At 34.2% G+C, this 23,253-nt stretch overlaps 1 protein-coding gene across 1 annotated transcript in view; it reads right to left on the bottom strand.

Annotated features, from left to right (window-relative positions):
* Nucleotides 1-23,253, bottom strand: part of LRRIQ3 (leucine rich repeats and IQ motif containing 3) — a 233,104-nt gene that overhangs the window by 137,613 nt on the left and 72,238 nt on the right. The gene's annotated exons all lie outside the window — the stretch shown is intronic.

The raw sequence follows: 23,253 nt of genomic DNA, 5'->3' as shown, positions 1-23,253 counted from the left end.
TAGCATTTATCTTGCGTGTTGTCCTCTGATGTTCTTGGATCTGTGGTGTGGTGTTTGATACTAATTGGGGGAAATTCTCCATTGTGCTTGTTGCAAACATTATGTCTGTTCCTTTCTTTCTTTCTTCTCCTTCTGGGATTCTTACTAGGTGTATGTTGTACGTTTTGTAGTTGTCCCACAGTTCTTGTATAATCTGTTGTGGTTTTTTTCCAGTCTTATTTTGCTTTTCAGTTTTAGAGTTTTCTATTGAGACCAGAAATTCTTTCCTCAGCCATTTATAGTCTTAAACAAACAATACTAAATTATTTTGGAAAATTTGGGCCACATTGTCTTCCTTTGTGAAAAATTTTCCTAGTCCACTATGGTTTTCATTATCAAAGGTAACCAATATATAAACTCAAATGGAGTTTTATCATTTAATCCTAGAGAGAGTAAACTAAGAATAATTACTTTTTCCTCTAAAGCATTCTCATTCTACTCTATTAAAAAATACTGCTTCTCAAGTTCTTAGCTATCCTACTAAATGAAATAAGGAAATTCATATTCCTCAGAAATTATTAAAGCTTCAATTTAGGCATGCTCTCCTACTGAAAGTATTCTCTGACTTTCTACAAGTAAAGTTAATCTATGCCCAGTCCACCCCAAGGAAATACTTCATTGTAATGAGACTGACTTTGTTTAATAGACTGTCCTCTGAAATAGTCAAAGCCTATAGGTCACAGATACAAAGCTGGCTGTTAGAGTAGCTTAAATTTAAGTGCCATGTTCCCCATGTGATTTACTTTGAATTATATATTTTTAAAGCATACTTGCTTCTCAAATGGCCACACACATTTGCTTAAGAGAGTCAGAACTGTACTAATCTGAATCCACAAGAGGAAGCAGACAAAGGGGATCCTTCTATGATAGCTTGAATCATCAGGGCATGCACCAAGGTCATGCTGCTCTTATTATACCTCTTGAATTCTGCTGATTGATGTGCTGTTACTTCTCTAAATGCAGAAAGACCCACTTGATGTTTGAATGAGTCTATCCACCTCCCTATGCCATTAGTCAGCTACCGAGTTTAATACGGACAAGGAGATGGCAATAAAGCTTGTTTGTGTATCTATGTAGAAGTCCATTCATTTTGAAAGAAAAAAACATGCAAAATATTCTGAGTCTTACATCACTTCTGAAAATGGAAAACTAGTTTCTAAAAAGACTAATAAAAAGTCTGTTTTTTATTCTGAGTTTCAATGGAATAAAAACATCTTGTAAAGTATTAGTACAATTAAAATTATTCTGCATAAACTTGAAATAAAAAGAGAAAATGATTCAGTCTAATTCTTACAACTTAAGTAGAGCCATTATTCAACTTAGTAAGTTGAACATAAGACCTGACACAACCTATTTTATTGATATTAAATTATTAAAGTTGTTTACTGAATAATGAAATGTTCTTGATATTTTACTAATATTTTAACAATGATGATTTTTGGTTTGCAAATAGTAGAAGAAAGCACATCTGTGTACCAAGATAGCATTAAGCTAAGCTAATTTTAAAGCTGAAAATTTTAGATAACATTGGCTTGAATATGACCTTGAATTTACAAATTATGATTAATGATACCCACCATATGCAAAGTTAGATATTATTTTAAATTGTCTACATCTGGCAAATTCACCTTACTAAATATTTTTCATAGGAATTTTCACTTAAATTTATCATTTAAAATAGAATTTTCTTTAAAAAGAAATTGTGCTACTACTATCTTCAATATACCTAGTTTTTAAGGTAGAAATTAACTTAATTATACATAAATAGTCATTGTTGAATAAAATCAGTATTCAGAATTACATAATTTACTGTAACAAAATGATAGACTATTATAACTTTTCATCTTGTAATTCCAATATGAGGTCTCAAAATGTACTCTTCAAGTAGTGACGGTAACTACCATCTGAATAATAGACATAGTTCTTAAAAGTTGCATATAATGCTTTTATATTACGAAATCATGTTAAGTACCTTATAAATCCTTATACTTAAAGTAAATCTTTTATGTGAATAATTTGAAAAGATATAATCATTTCCTGATTCTTATATATTGCAATATTACTATGTTGAATACTATTTGATAAATTTATCCCTTTAAAAACTAGTGAAGTATTAATAATGTACATAAAATGAATGCATTAATAGATGTTAATATTCAAAGTTTGGGTTTCAGAATTAATTACAACCCATTTATTCCCTACCCTGTTTGTGGGCCTTCCAGTTATAAATCTTGTTTGGTCTCATTTCCCCCAACAAGGTGCCCTTAAGTTTGGTGGACCTATTGGCTACCCAGTCCTGACCTATGGTCTAATTCCCTAGATTATAACCAGCATCTCTTTCTTTCACAGGAAGTGTTATTTGCAAAATATTGGCATGATTCCAGAATATTCATATATCAAATATTTACTGAGTAATTAACAATATAGATTTCTAAATTATCAGATCAGAATCTACCTAGAACAAATTTCTGTAGTCCTGTTTAACATGACACACTTCTATGCTTTATATAGATTTTATAGTTCAGGAAAACTAAACTGATATTTTTCTACCAACTTAAAAATTATGAAAAAATGTTTTGGCTTTCTTGAACACAGGTTCAAGCACACCTCAAATTCAACTCAGAGACCAGTAACATATATAACAAAAACCAGCAACAAAATTATCCATCATATCATAAACTTAATTAAATTAGAAGTTTTCTCCTTATCTTCATCATAGCCTTCTATAACAGGGGTCAGAAACTTTCTGTAAAGAACCAGAGAGGAAATATTTTAAGCTTTGCAGTATACATTTGGTTTGTCCCATATTCTTCATTTTTTCCCACAACTCTTTAAAAAAGTAAAAAGCATTCTTCTTGGCTTATAAACCATATTGGATTTTGCCTACAGGCTGTATTTCGCCAACCCCTGATCTATATCACATTCTGAAACATAAATATATGTCCATACATACATACATATACACATTTTCCTCCCATTTTGCCTTAGAGACTTCTAGGGGAGAATGGAAAACAAGTGCATATATACATATTTTAATATAGATACATAAGTACATATACAAACTTACTGTAAACTAACTTTTTTAAAATATACATATTTATTTATTTATTTATAACTGTGTTGGGTCTTCATTGTTGCACAGGTGCTTTCTCTAGTTGCAGTGAGCAGGGGTTACTCTTAATTGCAGTGCACAGGCTTTTCACTGTGGTGGTTTCTCTTGTTGTGGAGCATGGGCTCTAGGCACATGGGCTTCAGTAGTGTGGCTTGTGGGCTCTAGAGCGCAAGCTCAGTAGTTGTGGTGCATGGGCTTAGTTGCTCCACAGCATGAGGAATCTTCCCAGACCAGGGATCGAACCCGTGTCCCCTGCATTGTCAGGCGGATTCTTAACCACTGAGCAACCAGGGAAGTCACTGTAAATTAAATTTAAACTGTAGAAATGTTCTAGAGATCCCATATTAGTCTTGTCTATTATGATGCTATAGCTATACAGATAAAATGAATTTAGTGTACATTTAGTAGAGGTGCACAGCACCTGAAGAGCCTCCCATTCTGGCTTCCTATATTGATATATTATTATCTTCAATGTATGGATGGCTTAATATAAAAGATAATAAAAGATATTCTCTTTTTCATTTTCCTAAGAGCTAAGACATAGTCATATTATCTAGCTTCAGACAATTTAATGCTTTCTCCCTGGATTTTCACTTTCTAGGGAATTATCCAAAAGCACAAGGACAATGAAAGTGTTGACAGCAGCTGCCACAGAATAACAGGGTGTCAAGTAGCTAGTAATTACAGACAAATGGAAGCACTCTGAGTAAATTGTTTCTCTGGTGGAGTCTTGGTTCTGTCTTCTCATTGCTGCTCATTTTTCAAGCCCAGTTGTGTGGCTTCCTGAACACTGTGTGAGCTTCCTGGATAAACCTCCAAGAAATTACATCATTGCCTAAGTGATTTAGAGTTACTTCTGTTATTTGCAAGAACTCTAGGTGCTACAAAATCTAATATTGCAAATTTTTATGCAGGAAGGATAAAAAAGTAATTGCTTCAATAATTTTATGAAAGAAGTAACAACTCATGAGCTATTCAGCATGATACAACCAGAAAGCCACCATAAACATATTACAACCTCTCTGAGAGTGATGATACCTATATAAATTTGAAAAGAGTTTTGTGAGATATTCTACTACTAAAATATAATGGACTAGTTTTCATCTTTTTAAATTTATAGTAAATATCTAAACATGTACTTTCTTTTCTTTTTATCTACCTTTTAAGTGAATCCTCAATTGTTTCTATTATAATATCTATCAAGTAATTATATCTATGTCACATAACTACTGTGAGGATTGAGTGAGCTAACAAATATAAAAGTAGACTTAAAACCTTAAACATAGAAAAAGTATATTTCAGTAAAAATCTATTAACAATAAAGTCATTATAAGTTATGTTTGTAAAGTAATATATAGTTAATGTACCATTATATAAGATGTTCCACTATATACAATTATGTGAAAATAAGAATTCCATTAGATTATAATCTCCATGAGAACAGTGATTTTTTTAGTGTTTTGTTCACTGTTGTATCTTCAGGATCTAGAAAGTGCCTAGCCTATAGTAGGCACTCAATAAGGTTAACAGCTGATCTCTCAGCAGAAACTCTGCAAGCCAGAAGGGAGTGGCAGGACATACTGTAAGTGATGAAGGAGAAAAACCTGCAACCAACATTACTCTACCCAGCAAGGATCTCATTCAGATTTGATGGAGAAATTAAAACCTTTACAGACAAGCAAAAGCTGAGAGAGTTCAGCAGCTTTACAACAAATACTAAAGAAACTTCTCTAAGCAAGAAACACAAGGAAAAGACCTATAATAATGAACCCAAAACAATTTAGAAAATGGGAATAGGAACATACATATCGATAATTACTTTAAATGTAAATGGACTAAATGCTCCCACCAAAAGACACAGATTGGCTGAAAGGATACAAACACAAGACCCATATATATGCTGTCTACAAAAGACCCACTTCAGACCTAGAGACACATACAGACTGAAAGTAAGGGGATGGAAGAAGATATTCCATGCAAATGGAAACCAAAAGAAAGCTGGAGTAGCAACTCTCATATCAGACAAAATAGACTTTAAAATAACGACTATTAGAAGAGACAAAGAAGGACACTACATAATGATCAAGGGGTCGATCCAAGAAGAAGATATAACAATTGTAAATATTTATGCACCCAACATAGGAGCACCTCAATACATAAGGCAAATACTAACAGCGATAAAAGGGGAAATCGACGGTAACACATTCATAGTAGGGGACTTTAACACCACACTTTCACCAATGGACAGATCATCCAAAATGAAAATAAATAAGGAAACACAAGCTTTAAATGATACATTAAACAAGATGGACTTAATTGATATTTATAGGATACTCCATCCAAAAACAACAGAATACACATTTTTCTCAAGTGCTCATGGAACATTCTTCAGGATAGATCATATCTTGGGTCACAAATCAAGCCTTGGTAAATTTAAGAAAATTGAAATTGTATCAAGTATCTTTTCCAACCACAACGCCATGAGACTAGATATCAATTACAGGAAAAGATATGTAAAAAATACAAACACATGGAGGCTAAACAATACACTACTTAATAACGAAGTGATCACTGAAGAAATCAAAGAGGAAATATAGTAGGCACTCAATAAATATTTTTAGAATGAGCCAAAAAATAAAAATTAATAATTGTATGTCCTACCTGATATCATGCCATGAGACAAATAAGGTACACTAGTATAATTCTATAATTTGTAAATGAAAATTTCATTGAAATATTATTTTCTAAGATCCTAGCAAGTGGTAGCAGAATAATAAAAATGCTTCATTTTGATCTGATCTGTAAGAGTTAGCGTCCTGTATCTATAACTTACTAGTTTTATAACCTCACAGAAGTCATTTATAGGAATGTTTACAGGATTAAATGAAATAGATTACATAAAATGTCTGGCACAAAATGCCAAACCAGAACTTGAACACATGTCTGCTAACTGTAATCCATTGCCAACTTTGGATAATACCAAAAAATTCACTGTAGTTAAGGATACCTGGTTATGCCAAAACAATTTTACATTATTTTCTAATAAGTGAAAAAAAGGGTAGGAGGTAGTCTTTATAAGAATCGCCTATGACCAATAAAAATTAAAAACCAAATTTGATCTGGCATTTAATCTCGAAAGCTTTCTATGTTTCTCAGTGTATAAATAAGGAGAAATTTTTTTTTAATTCTCTATATAAGAATTTTTCTCCTTTGATATACTCATTTTCTTTTATCAACCATCAAAGATTCTAAAATTACTGATGATTTTAAACCCAGATAATTTGATATTTGATAATAACATAAACTGCTACATAACCATCATAAGTAAAAATAATGTCGTCAAAATGCTAGTCATTTCAAGAGAGCTTTCCAATATCCAACATGATATTCAGAAAATGAAGTAAAAGTATGAGAACTCCTAAAGATTTAATAAAAAATGTATGCATAATTGATACAAAAATAAAATATATGTGACACAGCCTTAACAAAATAAACACTTTACTTTCAAGTGAATTAAAGTATCAAAAATGCTTTTCTCAAGAAAAACTGGGGCAAAATTGGGCAACAGCAATTAACTTCATTTGATTTTTAATGTTTCAGTAATTTCAACTTTGAAAATATGTGACAATGGCTATAATCAGTAGTCCAGGTCTTTTATAAGTGGCAACAATTTATTCCATCTTACAATCTTTAAAAATTAAATAAAATTATCTATAAGAGCTACACTTGACATATTTTGCTAATTTTACAGTAGTTACTAGTGAATTAAGCCCCTGCAGATAATTTGTATGCTACTCAATAATTCAAAAAATATATTTCTAATAAACATACTTATCAATTAGCAGCTTTTGGTTGTAAGAAACAGAAAACTACAAAGTTAAGGTGGCTTAAACACAAATGAGAAGTTACTGGCTACCAAAACTGAAAAATCCAGGGGTAAGTCTCCAGGCTTGGTTTGTTTGGAACTCAGCCCCATTCCTCAGAAGTTTTCTTGGCTCACCCTTCTTCCACGTGTCAATTCTACCCCAAGCAGGTGTATCTTATGTTGGAAAAGAAATAAGTATAGTAATAATCCAGGAGAAAGATAATAGATGATACATGATTACCAAAACCAAAAATAAAACAAAAAGCTTGTACCTCATGCTCATTTGGGTCAAACAGAAATTAATTCCCATGAGCAGGGAACTAGTATGGACTGGATTGTGTAAACCTACCAATCCCTGTGGCAAAAGACATAAATTTACTCTAACTGGCTCAGAACAATCTGGTCCCACCTCTAACATCTGAGTGTTTGATTTATCCTACTCTTCACAATGGTGAGTGGTGGAGTAGATGTTAAGTATACAACAAGAAGGTCCATTAAAATCTACCTTTTTGGAAATCAATATCAATTTCCTTCTCATACACATACCTACCAAATCAGCAATGTCTAGATGAAGTATATGCACCCCTCCTTCAAAAGGAAAGAATCCAAAAACATACCTAACATTGAATCTAGGTCCAAGTTCCGGATCCTTGGTAATTCATGGTCCAGCAACTCTGGATTAATACTCAATTATCCATCCCCAACCTACCTACCCAATATATAAATGTATATAAAAAATCATAATGACTACAGATGAATATAAAGTGGTCACTGGACCATAACATATATCATATCTTGCCAAAAAAGAATAGGTAGGACTTTTTGCCTGGGCAGTACAGTTCATCCTCTGGTCGGTAAAGCTGAAAGCATTCCACTGGGCTTTCATCCAGGCACTCCCTTGAATACTGCCCTCTCCTTGAGATGAGCAATTATAAGGATGTCTGGAAGATGTTACTATAGCAGAAGACTATGTCATAAGAACTGGAATACTGGATGTGCCAAAGGCCTTGAGAAAATCAACATTTTCAGAAAAGTTTTAGATTTATCTGGCCACTTAATTCCCCTAAACACTTAGTAAGCTGTTCATATTTTCGCTGCCCACCCCCGAAAACAAACAACTTTCTCAATGTAGAAAAATCTTTCTTCAGCATAAAAACATTATGTTCTGCCCTTCCCACAGGACTAAGTTTAATGACTTGTATCTTCAACTGGGCTTTGCCTGGGGTTCCACTAATATTTCTTTATGGTTTTATCACCAAATCAAAGGCTCTATCTTCCTAGTGAGGTTTACTATTCTTTGAGTCAGGAAGAGACTGCTTTATAGCAGGTACTAATTTCTTCTAGTTTCTTACCTTTCCAAGTCCTAAGTTTATCTTGGGGTAAATACATCATCTTTTCTATTGACAGACTCTCAGATTAACAGACATTTCATCAAACTGAATTACAGATCATGGGCGAAAAAGATCCTTCTTAGCAAAAGTCATATTTTCTTCCCGCACTGCTTTCATTTATATACATTTCATTATATACAATTAACATTTCAAGTTAATTATGTATCTTTCCTAAACTAATCTACTATTAGAGTTAAATATAGAGGAGACAAGCAAAATGCTGATGATACATAGGACCACAGAAGTAATCAAAATATTTCAGTATCTGGTACTTTTTCCTACTAATCCTCTCAACTTCATACCTTCCGTAAGCAAAAGTCAATGTATAATATAAATAAAAGTTTAACCAACTATTTCTTAACTACGCAAAAAGAATGACCAACTTGCCAGCTTAGGATAAATAATTTTTCCTCCTCATTCTCTTCCATACCTCAGTTTAGCCAGTTTTACAGTTTGAAGCCTATTCTTTATAGTATCAACTTATTTTTACACATAACAACAAGAAGCTCAAACTGGTATAAATATCAAAGGGTAATATCAGGGGTAGGGTAGAATTAAGGTTTTATTGGGGATTCCAAATCAATTTCTTGAGGACTGTTCAGTCACGTAAACCAATATATCCCTTTATTGTTTACACTAGTTTGTCTTGGATATTCTTTAATTTCTTCTACTTCTTTTATTAAGATAATCAAAACAATCCTAATAAAACAAACTGCCTTGTATCAGAAATTACTCATCTGGGTGTCAAGTGTATGGTCAAATCAGCCCAAATCACACTGTACATAATGGGGAACAGTTAAATATAGAGGAGACAAGTAAAATGCTGATGATACATAGGACTATTGGTTCTATTTATATAAATTTTTATTCCTTAAATCTTGTCAACTATAAAATATTTCACAATAGGTGGTTAACATTGCTGGAATTATCAATAATTGCTTATTTATGTGAGTTTATTTTTAATATTATTAAGAAACATAAATTAGATTTAAGACTATAGAAAGGATGAGAATGGATGCTTGATAAAGAGTCTTTTCATTGTAAGTAGAGTGTAGAGAGGTAAAATATGTGGCAATTATCTTTCTCATAATGCAGAAACCTAGATCAATTTATTTTTTAAAAATGTTATTTGTTTTTTAAAATTCTTATATTCCTTAGAATCTAAACACAAATTAAAGCAACAGTTCAAAGAAACAAGAAGTGGATCTGAACCCAGCTTTCCACCTCAGGACATTTACTTCACTCAGATAATCTTGACCTTTGGTATTACTGGTAGGCTTGAGTATTACATGTAGAGAAGTGCTTAGGGTCTCATCAGGATGGAGATTATAATGAGAAACCTTTACAAAAATCTAGGATCAGATGAAATGCACCTCCTGTGCACCAATATCATTATTCTCCTCACTCTACAAATTGCCAGAAGAAGAAAATTATCATCTTGGACCTACCTTGTCCCTGCATGAAAGAAAGAAAAACAATCTTCACTGAAAAATTTTAAAAGCAATCTATTCCTCACCTGGGTTTTCATTCCAAATTCAGACTACCGGAGTAATCTGTAAAACTGGAGATGATCCTTTTAAGTTCCAGTATACACTTAAAAGTAATCAAAACATCCTCTATGGGAAAACCAATCTTCATAACAGAGTGTCAAATAATTTAGAAAAAGTTCCAAGGCATATGAGTTCACACTCAAAATCACAGAACGCAGAAGGGAATGACATACAGTAAGTGAAATCCGCAGTAAAAGCAGACCGTAAAATCAAATCTGTAAAGATAGCAACTACTGGAATTATAAGTTACTCAATGAAATCAGTATGTTTAATATGTTTTACAAAATAAAGGGAAATTTAAAATATGAGGAAAGAGCTATTAAGAAAACAATACGAAAATCTGAAAGAGAACCAAATAATACTTCTACCTATTAAAATTAAAATTTCAATGGCTAGATTAAGTAGCAGATTGATTATATATCACTGAGGAGAAAATTATTCAACTGGAAGATTAATCTAAGGATCCTCCTTATAGGATGTAAAATAGAAATAATTATAAAAGAAAGATTAACAGACATTGTAAATTTGTATTTGTTGCATGATTTGAGAGTATTCAATTATGTGTTAAAGGGAAAGAGAACAAGCAAGCAGAACAGGCAAAGCTTGTAAGATGCCAAGTATAGATACTGAACTAGCAAATGAGAGCTACAGATAAGATTCATAAGACGTCTTAGGTATACATAATAAGTAAGGTACTAACCTGAAAAACACATTATATAATAGATGAAGCATAGGTGTGTGAAGAATACTGATATAATGGAAGAAATAATGTATGGAATGACTAAATAACATTTTAAAACATTCATAAGGCATTTATCACATCATTTTCAGATGGACAGTTGTGTCTCCCACCAAATCAATCATCCATCAGCAACCTAATATGACCTCATGCATGCTATTCTCAAAACATGAAAGTAAAATTCATCACTGCTTACTAAGTTATCAGTTACATAGTTTATAGCTAAGGTGAAGGACACTTGCTTGCTCCTACATCTCTCTAAAATGTCAAGAGTGTGTTGGCTCAAATCATTTTCTGGCTGTTGAAGACCCTCACTCATCCTCAACTCTGGTCCTTATAACCTAACCATCAGGGAAAGCCTGAGGGAACATAGTGAGAAACAGGACATATGAACATTGCATAATGCAGGATTCAGATAGTGTGGTCACTTCACCCCACTTGTACTCACATCTATTCCATTTTTCTCCCTTTCTTCTTGCTGTACGTTTTAAGTAGATTAAATAAACTAATTCAAGTATCTTAATTTGATCTCTGGGCTTTTTACTCTGTGACATCTGAAATGGCCTGCCTGGTAACTTACTTGGAGGTTATAATAGCATCTAGGTAATTTTCCACCACTACAGCTGGCAATAACAATGGGATGCAATTAAAAGGCATTCTAAGTAAATTATAAGAGAAATAAGATCATGTTTCACAAATGAATTTTACAATCAAAGCAATATTTAAGAGCCTGAACTACTAAAACTTACCCATAATACAGAACAGAGAAGAAACTAAGCTAGAGATTAGAAAATAAATCCAGAACAAAACTCAGTGGAGGCCTGATTACCCTCCCCAACAAGACCTTGGAATCAACAGGAAGAAACCCTAAGCCAAGGGTGTTACCAAATACCAACATATTAGTCTGTGAAGATGACCTCTGCTGTAGTCTACCTGTTAATATACTTAGAGACCACCATTGCAAAGAGGTAACTTCCCACCATAAGAAAAATGAGGAATATAGTAAAAATATTTTGAAGAGATTATCAATAAATAAAATGATGACTGGAAATTATCTAGAATTGATAAAGGAGAAACCAATCCTTAGATGCACACAGCCCAGCAAATATCAAATTGTAAAATAAAAATAAATTGATTCTTAGAATTGTCAAAGTAAATATCTTCAGAAAACCAACAGAAATATCTTAGATTTAAATGTAGTGAGAGAAAAGGAAGATAACCTGTAAAGGAACAATTAGCCTAACAATTTACTTTTCAACAGTAACAATGGAAGCCAAAAATAATGAAAATATATTCAATGAGCTAAAGGAAAATATCTATCAGCCTAAAATTAGAATTCCCAAAAAAGTATATATCAAGTTTGATAGAGGAAAAAAAAGCCCCTTAAACTCTTTTATCTCCATTTTTTAATTTCATTTGTTTTAGCTTATAATTTTAGAGGCATTATGGCTATACTTTCATCTCTAAAATAAAACACTAAATATCTCAGTTCAGAATGGAATAGGAGAGTTTAACTGATTCTAAAACAGAGACTCAATAAATGCTCCTCTTTGCAGGAGCATTTACAAGAGGTTCCTAGAATCTTTAAATCCTAATCATTCCTGGGTTCTGCAGTATGCATCAGCCTCAATCTTTGGCTTCTGATACTTTCAGGACAGGCTATAGCAGATGTTGGCAAACTTTTTCTTTAAAGAGCCAAATACAGACAGTAAAAATTTTAGGTTTCTGGGTACTACAATCTCTATCTCAACTACTCAGCTTTTCCATTGTAGCTTAAAAGCACATTGATAGACAATATATAAAAGAATGGGTGTGACGGTGTTCCAATATAATTTATTGACAAAATCAGGTAGCCATCTTAAAGACCAGAGATTTCTGATCTCTAGCTACACGTTCCTAAGATCTGCAAAGTCAGTTATACATACCTATCTGCTTCCTAGTTTGCAAAATTTTGTTGTTCTCTTTCTCTTTGCCCTTCTCTTGCCCTCTGCCTTTCTAAATTCTCACACTATCAGTTTAATGGGATTTAGAGAGTGAGTAGAGGCAAATTGAAATGCCAACACAATATTATTTTTCGAAGTATGTGTTATTAAAGGAAAACTGCTAGAATTTTGTTGAGGAATGCACTGCAGAGACAGATCAATTTAGAAAGAACAGACATCTTTATTACATTGATTCATCCAATATCATAAAAATGATATATTCTTATATTTATTTTCATCTTGTTCTATCAGTAATGTTTGGTAGCTTTCTTTTCAGAGGTAATTCACACCTTTCCTTTCATGTATCCTTAGTCCGTGGTTTATGACAGCCATGGAAGTGCGCCGCTCAGATCTCCTTGAAGAGAATCCACTATGAGGAGCACAGCTGACTGACAGCCCCAGCTGCTGCCTCTTTAGATCCATCACTACATTTTTGCCAAGGCTATTCCCAGTCAATGACTGAGGTATTGTACTAGTGCTGGCCCATTTCTGCCTGATGCAGGATTCCTCCAACGTTCAAGTTTTGCTCAGGGATTCCCCAATGGTCTGGCCTAAATTTCTTCAGAATTGTGTTACTGAGTCTCTTTCTGCCCAATCCATTGTCTCTCTCCCTTCACAGGTGTCAAATTATCATCAGAGTGTGAAGGTTTCTCCCTGCCTATTCCTACTCCTTCCTCCTTTGTCAAAGGTATTTCTCCCAATAAATTTCTTGTACAACTAATCTTGTTTTTGTGTCAGCCTCTGGAAGACCAATCCAACAAATGGTGAGGCTTTTATACTACTATAAATGGTAGCTTTTAATTTCATTTTCCAATTGGTGATTGTTATTATATATTTAAATACTATTGGTTTTTGTATTATTATTTTACTATCTTGCACATTCAAAATCATGACATCTATAAGAAATTACAATTTTCTTACTTTCTTATCTTTTAACTTCCTTTTTATTTTCCTTACTTTGTTCCACTGATCTATGCTCACCATTGCAGTACTAAATAAAAATGCTAACAGTTGACACCCTTGTTTTGTTCCTGGCCTCAGGGGGAATAATTCCAATATTTCACTACTAAGTATTAATAAATGTGTTAAAATATATGTATTGATAGATTAAGAAAGTTTCCTTCTAATCCTAGATTGCTATATATATATATATATATATATATATATATATATATATATATATAAACCTTAAATGACTGTTGAATTTTATGATTTTGGTGCAGACATTGAGAGAATTGTATACAGGTAGACCTCACTTTACAAGGTACTGCATTAATGAAACCCTGCATATACCAGAACTATAACCTCACTTTGCACAACTCTATTATATATTATTTTGCTATTACTGAGTAACAAATTGCACAAACTTTGTGGCCAGTCTGGGTTCTTTCTTATCTGGAAAAAATCTGCTTCTAAGCTCATTCAAGTAGTTGATAGAATCCAATTTTTTGCATAGGACTAAAGTCTCCATTTTTTTGCTGGTTATTGGTGGAGGGTCACTCCTAGCTCATAAAGTCACTCTCATGTCATTTAAATGTGGTCCCCTTCACCTTTAAGATAGCAACGGTACATCAAATCCTTCTTGTGCTTCAACTTTCTCTGATATCCTGTTCCACCATCAGCCAGAGAACACTCTTTGTTTTTAAAGAGGTCATTTGATTAGGTTAGACCCACTCAGATAATCTATCTTAAGGTCAACTGACGTGTAAGGAACCTTAATGACATCTGCAAAATATCATCTGCTGCATAATATAACATGATTGTGGGAGTAACACCAGGGAACAAAGATCATATGGGCCATCTTGAAATTCTGCCTATCACAAGTTAGATGAGATCAAGTCTCAGTTACTTTGGAACCTTGAAAAATGAGGACACACTCATTCAAAATATACACAAATTTTAGTTAACCTGATACTGGGCAAAGTGAGGTGTTTTCCCCCACTCATATTCTGTTATGTGATTCGTTTTCTAATGTTAAACTAATTTTTTATTCTTCAAACAAACGTATGTTGGCTATAGGGTATTAACTACTTTGTATGTCACTAGATCTAATTTTCTAATATATTTTTAATAATTTTTACATGTGCATACATAAGACAAGCCTGCAATTTTCTTTCTTGTAAGGTCCTTTTCAGGTTTTGCTTTTAATGTTATGCTGACTTCTCAAAACATGAAAAGCATTCTTATTCACTCTTCGGAAATTTTGGTTAAGATGGTGTTATATGTTCCTTAGATGTGCAGGATAATTCACCAGCAAAGTCATCTAGACCTGAAGTCTCTTTGTGGGAAAGATTTTAATAATGGATTCAATTTCTTTAATGTATGAAGGACTATTCAGCATTTTTATTTCTTCTGTCAGACTGAAAATTGTGTTTCTTCAAAGAATTTGTCCATTTCACACAAACTGTGAAATCATTTGGCATAAGTTACTCATTGTATTCCCTTTAACTTCTGTGAAGCTGCAGCGATGGTCTTTATCATGGTAATTTGATTTTTGTCCTCTATCTCTTTGTTATAGCAGTCTTGCTAGAGCTTTATCAATTTATTACTCTTTGAAAATAACCAATTCTTGGCTTTATTGATTTTTTTTAACATCTTTATTGGAGTATAATTGCTTTACAATGGTGTGTTAGTTTCTGCTTTACAACAAAGTGAATCAGCTATACATATACATATATCCCCATATCCCCTCCCTCTTACGTCTCCCTCCCACCCTCCCTATCTCACCCCTCTAGGTGGTCACAAAGCACCGAGCTGATCTCCCTGTGCTATGCAGCTGCTTCCCACTAGCTATCTATTTTACATTTGGTAGTGTATATATGTCCATTTGGCTTTATTGATTTTTATGCACATTTTCTCATGTTCACTGTATGCTTGTTTTATATTTCATCTATTTCTGACACTATTTTTATTATTCCTTTCCTTTTACTCTTTTTGGGTATAACTTCTGCTACTTTTCTATCTTCATGAGACAGATGCTTAGATCCTTGATATGCCAAACTTCTTCCTTTTTTATATATGAATTTAGATCTATTAGGCAATAATTATAATTTTGTCTTTTGCTTTCAAATATGCTGTGGTAGAAACTGCTAACTACCTTCCAATTCAAATCCTCCCTTTTAGCCTTTGTAACAAAAGCCAAATTTCACACAAGTAGCAAAATGGCCAGATAAAAGATCCTATTTCTTAGCATTCCTTGTTGCCAAGGAACTGTTAAGAGGAAATGCTTTATTCCCAATTAGGCTGATTAAAGTTGCTGTTTTAGTGTGGTGATGTGCCCTTTCTGCCATTCAGTACTGCATGAGCCTTCCAGCATGCAACCAGATATAGCAATTGGAACTTTGGCAGCCATTCTGAAACACAAGTGAACTTAGAACACACAAGATAGGAAGATAGAATAAAAAGGACACTTGGGTCCTGATTTTGTGCAGAGTCACACTTGTACAAAGTACACTTTGTACTTCTTGGACTACGGACTCCTCTAATATAAAAAATAAAACTTTTTCCTAGTTTAAACCATTATTTTAGGAGGTCTCTGTTACACAGAACTGAATCCAGTTATGACTAAAACATACAAATATATTGTCTCTTCTTTTAAATAAAATATTATCAAATTAGATAAAGCTTTCAGTAGTTTTAATATAATAATGATGACTACAGGCCTCTGTATTTTGCTCCTGGTCTGAATAGGATCACATATTATTTTCCTATTTATATACATATCTGATGGAACTATTTTGGACTACCATATGGTGCACTTTCCTCCTCAGGTTGCCATGGGACATTTGGCTTAGCACTGAAAATTCTTGATAATAGTGAATGGACACCAATTCTACAGCATTACCTTTCAGACACTGAAGAATCCCTTCTTATTGTTATGCAACACCTGGCTAAGAACGTAATCATGCTGAATTGTGGGCTTATAAAGCACATGACTATCAAGAACAAGTATATGATGTCTAAGCATGCTAAGATCAGCTCCCTAGCACAGCTGGATTCTGCACTAGTTCAAGATTTAGCCAAGGCTGTGGCAAAGGTGTAATTTGTAAACTTTGGAATGCTGTCATATCTGCAAATAAAATTGGCACCATGTGCCATCTGTACATATAAAAAAAAGATGTTGGATGTTATACATATGTGATCTCTGCTAAAACCCAGTTTATTACAACACTAGCATGCAGACAATTCCTACTTTAATACTATATGTCAAAAGAAATTTATAACCATACCATTCAGACAATCATAATAGTTAGATATTATTCTTAAAAGACAAGCTGAAACCTGTCTTTCTGAAAGTCCCATCCTTATTCTTGATCCTTTTATCTATTCTATTTACTATTTGTATATAGCATATATATACTAACAGTATACTACACTAGTATATATTGTACATATACTATTTTATAGTCAATATCATATACTATTCAGCTATTTTGAAATATCCTTAAGTAACTCTTTTGATATGTAAATATCCAAGTAACTCTAACCATTCTTTATTGTAATTGTAGGATATTTGATTTCTGCAACCCTCTTATATTTTTAAGAAATAAATCCAGCTAATACATATCTAAAATATGGAAGTCACAGAAATTTAGCTTATTAGAAATACCTGGTGAATGATGCTGGTCAACCAGCTTCATGTTTTACAAGGGCACTCTGAAATAATAATCATGGCAGTCACATATTTTTTTAAATCTACCCATATTCCCATGTAAAAACAGATATAACAACTAGATAGTAAAAATTTTTCATTACCTATAACAACATTATGTGAGAAGATATCCCCAGGAAATCTAAAATTTATAGGAATACGGAAAAACCACTGACATCCATCAGACCACTGTGATATTAGCAATTATGCAGTAGGAAACAAATGAAAGCAATGCATGTGATGGATAGAAATAAAACAAAAAATCTAAAGACACTTCCTGGAAAGCTTGGAGAGACAATTTAAGAACAGAGCTATTTTTAGTTTTTTAAGGAACCTCCATATTGTTCTCCATAGTTGCTGTCCAATTTACATTCCCACCAACAGTGTACGAAGGTTTCCTTTTCTCCACACCCTCTCCAGCATTTATTGTTTGTAGATTTTTTTGATGATGGCCAAAATCAACTATACTTCAAGAAATTTTTTTTAAAATCAACAGAAGCTAAATCCTAGTGGGGTTTTGCATATTCTAATAGTGTGTGAATACAAGGGTTCAGTGGTAAGATCTGAAGGTCCTAGAGAATTCTGGGCCTATAAACCCACAAAACTAATTAGCCAGTGCTTTTCTCTAGGTTAAAGCCCAAAACTGAGATGAAACTCCTGAAGATAGCATCAAAATTGAGCAGCACAGAAACAATGGAGAAAAATAGAGAGGAAAAAAAAAAGTCTGCATTAAAAAGGCAGTGCTTGAGACCAGAGAAAGAGAATTCAGAAAGTAAGCCATGATACTTCCGGAAACTACACACACACACACACACACACACACACACACACACACACACACAACAAACAAGAACAGAATAAAGAACTTTAGAACCTGAAAAAAAGCTTCTTAAAGTTGATTAAAAACTAATTTCTCATAAAATGGGCAATACAATAGGATCACTATCTAAAGCCATAAAGATTATAGAGTTATTATAAAGCAAAAAGACAACAAGAAGCAAAGTAACATCACTACAGACAATAAAAGCAAGCCAGACAGTGAAGCCTGCAAAAAAGATAAAACTATAACCTATTATTTCAAAATAAACTTAAGTCCAGTTCTGCATATTAGGAGCTTGGAAACTGTCATTCTGTCCTAACAACAACTAAAAAGCTGAATAGATTGAAAAACCAATGACATTTCTTGGATCTCTAAGACAGAGGAGAACACAGGGCACACTGTTGCCTTAAAGATTTGAGAGACAGGTGAATATAAATCATCACAGATTACCTGAGCAAACAGTCATAAGAGGAAACTGCCACCAAAACCAGTGACAATGTAGGAAAATCTGAACTGTCATTGACAAATTGCTGGAGGCTCAGTGTGCACAACACTGAGAGTTTAAAACTCCAGGGGTACTCAGTCATAAGGAGACTGCCACAGCACTGTGAGATTTACCTCCAGGAGTTCCACCAGATTCCCACAGTAAACATCAGAGAAAAATCTCCTTGTGCTTCCAAAAGTGGGAGGGGAAAATGAAACAATTTGAAATATATCAGAGCACTCTGTTCTTTTTAAACAAGGCCTGACCTCAGGTGAATGTAATTAACTACAGCCTAACCTACTGGGGTATTATCAGAGCCTAACTGACCTGGGAGAAGGGAAAACCCAACTGCAACTGGCCCAAGCCTTCCACATGAGAGAAAGGAAATAGAGTTGAACCTTGAACAACATGGGGGTTAGAAGCATCAACCTCTCACACAGTCAAAAATCCACATATAACTTTATAAAGTCAACCCTCCATATCCACGGTTCCACATCTACAGATTCAACAAACATTAGATCATGTAGTACTGGAGTATGTATTTATTGAAAGAAATCTGTGTATAAGTGGACCCATGCATTTCAAACCCATGTTGTTCAAGGGTCAGCTGTACTAAACTCCAGCTCACTCTAGCAATCCAGTCACACCAAAGGGGGGAGAAAAAAAATGAGAAGCTCTTGTCAGTTTATAGTTCACATTCACAGACTCACTACAAGTCTAAAACTTAATCATAGGAGTATAGAATGCTACCCCTCCCCACACCTCAGCATCAGTAACCAAGACGGATTTTCAACAGTTCCTTTTACCGGGTACATAATGTCGAGCTATCAGAAAAAAAATGACAAGGCATACCAAAAGGAAAAAAAAGCACAATTTAAAGAAACTGAACAATGATCAGAAACACATGGCAGGGAAGTTGGAATTATCAGACCAGAACTTTTAAAACAATTATGAATAATATGCTAAAGGCTCTAATGGATAAACCACACAGCTTACAAGAATAGATGGGCAATGTAAGCAGAGAGAGAAAACAACTAAGATAGAATCAAAAAGAAATGCTAGAGATCAAAACACTGCAACAGAAATGAATATGTCTACAATGGGCTTATTACTAGATTGGATATGGCTAAGGAAAGAACATCAGTAGAATACTTGAAAACAAAAAAGCAAAGAGAACAAAGACAAAAAAAGCAGGATAGGATATGCAAGGGCTATGGAACTATAAAGGTGCAACATACCTGTGATGGAAATACCAGAAGGAGAAGAGATAAATGAAAAGAAGAAATATTTGAAACTATAATGATGGAGAATTTCTCCAAATTAAAGCCAGACAACAAACCACAGATCCAGGAAGATCAGAGTTTACAAAGCAGGAAAAATGCTGAAACTTTACATCATTTTCAGACTAAAGCATATCAGAAAGAAGTCAAGGGAGAAAAATCTTACCTATAGAGGAATAAAGATAAGAAGTATATATGACTTCTTCACAGACATCATGCAAGCAAGAAGAAAATGGGGTGACATGTTTAAAGTATTGAGAGAAAAAATCTGCTAACCTACAATTCTATTCCCTATGAAATTATCTTTCAAAGTGAAAAATAAATAAAGACAAAAACCTAGGGAATTTTTTTGCCAGTACTGCTGTATAAGAAATGTTAAAAGAAGTTCTTTAGAGAGAAAAAAAATAAGTCATTATCTTGCATTTACAAAGAGTAAGGAGGAGAATCAAAGAAGGAATAAGTGAAGTTAAAATAAAATCTTTATTTTTCTTATACTTAAGAGGTAACAGTTTGTACAAAACAATAGCATCAATATATTCAATTATGTATATATATATAATATATACACATCTACATACAGCATACATACATATAAATGCTAATGTATGTATCAGTGAAATAACTGAAGTCAGTGGTACAAGGGACAGGAAGGGGGAATTAGGATTGTTTTGTTATTATATGATACTAATACTACCTGTGAAATTGTATAGTGTTTGAAACTGGGCTTGGATTAGCTATATATGTATATTGCAATCTCTAGGGCAAACACAAAGAAAGTGGTAACCAATATGCGAAGAAAGGAGAGAAAATGGAATCATATAAAATGCTCAATTAAAACCACAAAAGGAAGAAAAAAGTGGAATGTAAAATAGGAAAACAATGGCAACAAATAAAAAACAGTAATGGATATGACAGATATTAATCAAACTGTATCAATTATCACTATAAAGTTAATAGTCTAAATGAACAAATTTAAAAACAGAGGTTGCAGTGTGTTGCCAAGATGGAGTAGGAAGATCCTAAGCTCACCTCTTCCCACAGGCACACCAAAATTACAACTATTGATAGAGCAATTATCTATAACAACAACCTAAAGACTAGCAAAAAAGTTTTTCTACAACTAAAGATATAAAGAAGCAACCATAATGAGATGGGTAGGAGGGGCAGAGCTGTGATATAATCAAGACCCCCAACCCCAGTAGGTAACTGACAAATAAGAAGATAATAACAACTTCAGAGGTTGTCCCCAAGGAGCAAGGGGTCCAAGCTCCACATTGGACTCCCTAGCCCATGGGTCCTGCACTGGAAAGATGATTCCCCAGAATGTCTGGCTTTGAAGGCCAGTGGGGCTTGCATATGGGAGAGCTTGAAGGCTGTAGGAAACAGAGACTCTGCTCTGTAGGAAACAGAGACACATTGCTCTGAGTGCCAGTGCAAACGCAGTAATTTGAAAAGAGCTTGGTCAGATCCACTAACTGACCTCAGAGATCCTCCCAGAGAGGCAGGAGGCAACTGGAATTCCTTATGGGGACAAAGACTCTGGCAGTAGCCATTTTGGGGAGGTCATTCCACCACAAGGACATTAACACTGGCAAGAGCCATTATGAAGTCCTCCCTCTAGCCTATTATTACGTGTGCCAGCCCCAACTGCCAGCACACCTATAGTAGTCAGCCCCACCACATTAGAAGGGCCCATGCAACCCACATAGGGGACATCCCCTAGAGCATATAGCTCTGGTGACCAGAGGAGAGTATGCTGCTGGGCCCCATAGGACATCTCCCGCATAAGGCCACTTCTCCAAGATTGGGAAATGTAATCAACCTAATAAATAGAAATAAACACAGAGAATTAGGCAAAATGAGGAGACAAAAGAATATGTTCCAAACAAAGGAACAAGGCAGAACCTCAGAAAAAGAATTAAATGGAATGGAAATAAGCAATCTACCTTGAGGAATTCAAGGTAATGATCATAACGATGCTCAACAAACTTGAGAAAAGAATGGATGAACATGGTGAGAATTTTAATGAGGATTTGGAAAACATAAAGAACCAAACCTAGCTGGAGAATAAAATAACTAAAAGTAAAAATACACTAGAAGAGGGCTTCCCTGGTGGCGCAGTGGTTGAGAGTCCGCCTGCTGATGCAGGGGACACAGGTTCGTGCCCCGGTCCGGGAAGATCCCACGTGCCGCGGAGCGGCTGGGCCCATGAGCCATGGCCGCTGAGCCTGTGCGTCCGGAGCCTGTGCTCCACAGCGGGAGAGGCCACAACAGTGAGAGGCCCGCGTACCGAAAAAAAAAAAAATACACTAGAAGAAATCAACAGTAGATTAAGTGACACAGAGGAACAGATCAGCAAACTGAAAGACAGAGTAGTGGAAATCACCCAAGCTAAATAGAAAATAAGGGGAAAAAAGAAGTTTAAAAAAATGAGGATAGTTAAGAGAACTCTGGGAAAAATAAAGCATAATAACTTTCACATTATAAGGGTCCCAGAAGGCAAAGAGATAGAGAAAAGGGCAGAGAACTTATTTGAAAAAAATAATTGTTGAAAATTTCCCTAACTTGGGAAAGAAAACAGACATCCAGGTCCAGGAAGAACACAGAGTCCCAAATAAGGAGAATCCAAGGAGGTCCACAACAAGACACATTATAGTTAAAATTGCTAAAATTAAAGACAGAGAGACAATCCTAAAAGCAGCAAGAGAAAAGCAACTAGTGAAGTAAAAGGGAACTCCCATTAAACTGTCAGCTGACTTTTCATCAAAAACTTTGCAGGGCAGAAGAGGGTAGCACAATATATTCAAAGTGATAAAAGGAAAACCCCTACAACCAAGAATACTCTACCTGTCAAGACTTTATTCAGATTTGAAGAAAAGATAAAAAGTTTTTGCAGACAAGCAAAAGCTAAAAAAGTTCAATATCACCAAACCAGTTTTAAAAGAAATGTTAAAGGATCTTTTCTAAGCAGAAAAGACCAGGACTAGAAATATGAAAATTATGAAAGGAAGAATGTTATCAGTAAAGGCAAACATGCAATAAAAGTAGTGAACCAAGCACTTATAAAGCTAGTAGGAAGGTTAAAAGAGAAAAGTAGTAAATTTATCTATATCCACAATAAAGAGTTAAGGGATACAGAAAACAAAAAAATATAAAATATGATGTAGAAAGAGGAAACCTTCAAGATGGTGGAAGAGTAAGACATGGAGATCACCTTTCTCCCCACAAATACATCAGAAATACATCTACATGTGGAACAACTCCTATAACACCTACTGAACACTGGCAGAAGAACTCAGACCTCTCAAAAGCCAAGAAACTCCCCCACGTATCTGGGTAG

This window comes from Tursiops truncatus, chromosome 1 (assembly GCF_011762595.2).
Source record: "Tursiops truncatus isolate mTurTru1 chromosome 1, mTurTru1.mat.Y, whole genome shotgun sequence".
Classification (NCBI taxonomy): domain Eukaryota; kingdom Metazoa; phylum Chordata; class Mammalia; order Artiodactyla; family Delphinidae; genus Tursiops; species Tursiops truncatus.
Note: the sequence above shows the minus strand (reverse complement) of the source record. Positions and strands in the feature narration are given on the sequence as shown.